The sequence below is a fragment of the Rattus norvegicus genome, chromosome 3, assembly GCF_021556685.1.
Source record: "Rattus norvegicus strain SHRSP/BbbUtx chromosome 3, alternate assembly SHRSP_T2T, whole genome shotgun sequence".
NCBI lineage: Eukaryota > Metazoa > Chordata > Mammalia > Rodentia > Muridae > Rattus > Rattus norvegicus.
The window spans coordinates 89,721,393-89,726,325 of record NC_141536.1 but is presented as its reverse complement, the minus strand read 5'-3'; the positions used below and the strand labels follow the sequence as shown (position 1 = coordinate 89,726,325).

General features: G+C 42.6%; 1 pseudogene; it reads left to right on the top strand.

Moving 5' to 3' along the window:
- Positions 1-278: 278 nt before the first annotated feature.
- LOC148006523 (elongation factor 1-gamma pseudogene) lies at positions 279-3,731 on the top strand (annotated as a pseudogene).
- Positions 3,732-4,933: the final 1,202 nt, after the last annotated feature.

The following is a 4,933-nucleotide window of genomic DNA, read 5'->3' as shown; positions in this document are numbered from 1 at the left end:
GCATCAGGCATGCATTTGATGCAAATATGTTCATGTAGACAATACACCCATACACATAAAGTAAATGAATAATTTTTAAAAATATAATATCCTCCTGTCAGAATACTATATTTTGTGACAATAATTTATCAGTTCAGTTTCCAAATAACTTTATACCTTCCCAGGTACAACTAAATTTTTCAGTATCTTACCAGTGAAAAACGTAGCTTATCGCCTTGTCTCCCTTGCAGTTGGTTTTCTTTGCAGCAGCACCTACCCCCTTTCTCTGCCGAATCGCCATGGCGGATGGGGCTCTGTACACAGACTCTGAAAACTGCAGGGTCTTCCACTTCCACTTTGGCCAAACCAACCGCATCCCTGAATTTCTTCAAAAATTTCCTGCCAGCAAGGTTCCAGCATTTGAGGGTGATGACAGATTCTGTGTGTTTGAGAGCAATGCCATGGCCTATTATATAGGCAACGAGGAGCTGCAGGGAAGTACGCCAGAGGCAACAGCTTACGTGGTGCAGTGGGTAAGCTTTGCTGACAGTGACATCGTCCCTCCAGCTAGCACCTGGGTGTTCCCCACCTTAGGCATTGTGCACCATAACAAACAGGCCACTGAAAACGCAAATGAGGAGGTGAAGTGAATCTTGGGGCTGCTGGACACTCACCTGAAGACACGGACTATCTGAAAAATTAAAATTAAATCCATTAAAGCCAAGCCTGGGGATATAGGTTAAAGGTAAAACTCTCACCTGGTATATACGAAGACCTAGGCTCAATGCCCAGTACTGACATAAACACAATGGTTTGTCAGGTGGTGCTGAGTTACTACCTGTCCATTGCTTCTTCATATGAACTCAATAGGTCTGTTTTCTTACTATAAATAGACAAATAAATAAATAAATAAATAAATAAATAAAGGTCAGTGAGATGGCTCAGTGGGTTAAAGTAGTTGTCACCAACTCTGACAACCTGAGTTCTATCCCTGCGACCCACATTGCGGAAGGCGAGAACTGTCTTTTCTGCAAGCTGTCATCTGACCTCCACAGGCATGCACCACACATGCACGCATAATAAATAAAACCATTGTAAGGAAACAAAAATAATTTGATTTTCTTGAGGATATATGTCCATTTATTGTACGGCATGTAGTAGCTACAAGTGACTCTGAATTTTAACACTAGAGTAAATCACTTAAATTGTCCATTATTTAAAAATGAATTATCTATTTGTATAATTTAATATTAAAGTGTTGTCTTTTTTCCTTATTTTAAAAAAATTTTTTTTTACATTTTTATTTATTTATGTTTGCGTGCACACCAGAAGAGGGCACCGGTTCCCATTATAGATGGTTGTGAGACACCATGTGGTTGTAGGGAATTGAACTACTCTGGAAGAGCAGTCAACGCTCTTAACTGCTAAGCCACCTCTCCAGCCCCTAAGGGATGTCTTTTTAAAAAGATTGTTTTTATTTCTTGTCTACATATGTGTATGTGCACTATGTGTGTGCACCGTGTGTGCACCATGTGTGTGCCTGGTGCCCAGTGAGGCCAGAGCAGGGCGTCTGATGCCTGTGACAGAGTTAGAGACAGTGGTAAGCTGACATGGGTGCTGGGGATCCAAGCCCCAGTCTCTGCAAAAGGAGCGAGTGATGTAAACCACTGTGCAGTCTCACCAGCCCAATCTTTATATTTTTAAATCATGTATGTGTGAGGGGATATGTGCATGTAAGTCCAGGTGTCTGTGGTTGCCAGGGCATCTCTTGCAGCTAGAATTGCAGGTGGTTATTAACTGTCTAACTTGGCTGCAGGGAGCCAAACTCCTGTCTTCCATAAAAACAGTACAGGCTCTTAGGACTAAGCCATCTCTCCAGTCTGTAACAGTGATGTCTTTCGCAATTGTGTGTGTAAATTTAAGAAATAAATAATATGGGTAACTTTTATCAAATTTATACAGAACACCACAGGGCTGATGGTAGCCCTGGGTTACATGATATACTTAAAAGGGGTATAAAATTACCCCTGGGAACCTGTGGTAATTTTACCTGATTTGGGGCTCTTGGTATGTTGAAAGCCCTGTTTCATGCCGTGGTCTGAGTCTGGAGGAGATTTTACTGAACTCCAGAGAGTAACAAGTATGACTATGCAGACACAGGACGACCTTGTGGGGAAAGGAAACTGGTTCTGCTCTGTAGGGCTTGGAATTACTGGGCAGGAAGCTCACCCAGGGTCTATAACGGTTCAGGATCACGTGTATCTCCTCCTCATTTGGCCAGCTAAGGAATTAATTCTCTCCTTCCTTTCTTCTTTGTCTTTTTTTCCCCATGCCTGTGTGTGCTCTCTGGACAGCTAGACTCATAACAGAGAATCCAAGTGGGTGAATAAAGCCTTTTCCACTTCTGCAGGACTCTCTAAACCGGAACCCCTGCCTTGCAGAGGCTATCTCTTGGAACAGCTCTGCTGCCCAGGGGCTGATGGGTGAGAGCTTTCCTCGGATTCTATGGGAATCTGGGATGACTAGATAATAAAACTTTAAAAAAACAATCTTTTTCATCTAAAAACATCCCTGGTAGAAGTTATTTTTACAAATAGCATTTTTTTTCTTAAAAAGGCTTGACACCTGCTTGGTTTAGAAAATAAAAAGGTAAAGACTAATCGCCACTTCACTTGCTACATTCTCTTCTAATTAAATATGTTTATGTGCATGTTTATGTGTATATGTATAATATAATATATTAAAGTTTGGGATTGTAGGACATTTGCGTTTTCCCCTATTTATGTTGTGAAAATTTTCCTTTCTTTCTTTTTTTTTTTTCCCCGGAGCTGGGGACCGAACCCAGGGCCTTGCGCTCGCTAGGCAAGTGCTCTACCGCTGAGCTAAATCCCCAACCCGTGAAAATTTTCCTAAACCCATAAAAACAATTCTTCAAAAATTCTCCTGGATACTGGAAGAGCAGGAGTTCAAGGCCAGCCTCTACTACATAATGACTCGTGCCTCTGTCCCTAATAAAAGAAACACAAAGACAAAACATAAATTAAAAAAAAAAAGAAGGAAGGAAAGAGTAGGAGGAAGAAAAGAAGCAGAAAGTTAAGGAAGACCTAGAGGGAAGGAGAAAATCTCATATTTAAATGAGATGGGCTACCCTGGGCCTCCTGCTGTGGGAGGACCATTGTCTAATTTAACCAGATTTCATCTGCATGAAAATACAGGAAGGGTGGCTAAACGGACAGTTGCAGCCGGGCTGAGGACAAAGAGTTGGAATCTGTCTGTGTCTAGTATTCTCCTGGCAGCGGGACTCGAGCCCTAAAAAAAAAAAAAAAATGTTCAGCGAGGTGGACAACCTGAGCCAAGATTTGGAACACATGTTTATGGGAAGAAACTGGCCGCAAAGGGTTACAAGATTAGAGAGCGAAGCCACGGGGCCTCACCTGGAGGCAGGCCCGCAAGCTGAATTTACAACAGGGACCTGGGAGTCGTATAAATGACTAATGCTGGCTTCCTGATGCTCTTTTCCAAGCAAGCTGCAAAAATTGGCAGGGGCCCTTCAGTGTGCTGTCGATGTGTCTCGAATTCAAATAGTATGATGCGAGATGCCATGACAATGGGAAGCAAGGCTTTACCTGGAGAAAATGATGCGGACATGGTTGCTGCAACCCATACTCACACATGGGGACCTGCGCAACCGCTCTCCAGCGGTCTCCATCATGCCTGGCTGCGACTGCCCTTACTCAAGGGCATTAAATTAAAAAGTAATGTAGCCAGTGATTCTTTTCCCCCCTATTTCCCCCATCCAGGCAGTGAAGAATGGGGAGAATAAAATAAAAACCTTGACTGCAACTGATATGTCTGTTTTTTAAAAAATGATGCTGATATTAGCCACAGCTCAGGAGAGCACAATTTGAATATCGGTGGTATTGTGCGGGGCTGCAGTCCTCACCTCCCCCTCCTTTAGATCTGTCTTTGCTGGCTGCACGCCTTAATATTCTTCCGAGGTGTAATAGCTGGGAGGATTCCATCAGTAATAACCAGAGATCCCGTGAGCCGGTTCTGTTATCCTGAGAATCGAGAGGCATTTTTGCCTTGCTGGCTGTCATTTCCATTAGTAGAGCTGATAAGCAGATTCTGAGTTTATTATTTGTCCAAATAGAGTGCTCTTGCTCCTGGGGGTGTTGAGTCGTTCCGAAGCGCTTTATTATTTTAAGTCTTTGTACCCAGGGCTGTGAGCTGGAGAACCTTGGACAGGTACTGACTGTTAGCTATTCCTTCTGCTATCAGGCTTTCCGTCTTGACTTGGTTTTTCTGGCTTTCCTGCTCTCCATCTGGAAAAAGAAACACTCTTCCAGGTCCCCTTCCAGGACCCCAGTTCTTTGCTTCCGTTATTTTGGGTAACAACTTAGGTCTGACAATAATGTACGCCAAAGTCCCAGGTGTCTGTAGTCTATCTTTCCTACAAAAATACTCTGTCCTTTTAAAATGATTTGAGTACATTTAGCACTTGGCTTTTCTTTAACCTAATGATTAATTCTTAGGGTGTGAACGTGTATACAATAAGCCATCCCTCGGTATCTGTGGGGATTGGCTTTACAGCTCCATTCACATGCCAAAAATCAGTGAGTGTTCAAGCACTTTATGTAAAACAGCATAGTGTTTGCATATAACTTCTACGCACGCTCCTGTATAAATCATCTCTAGGTTGCTGACAATATCTAGTACAATGTGAGCACTATATGAAGAGTTATTATACTCTACTAGAGCCAATTACAAGAAAAGGTCTGTGCATGGGCCATATAGATACAGGTTTTTAAAGGCTTATTTATTTTTATGTATATGGATGTTTTGCCTCTGTGTGTGTGTGTGTGTGTGTGTGTGTGTGTGTGTGATTTGTGTGTATATGTGTGCCATTTGTGTGTAGTGCTCTTGGAGGTCAGAAGAGGGCATTGGCTCTCCT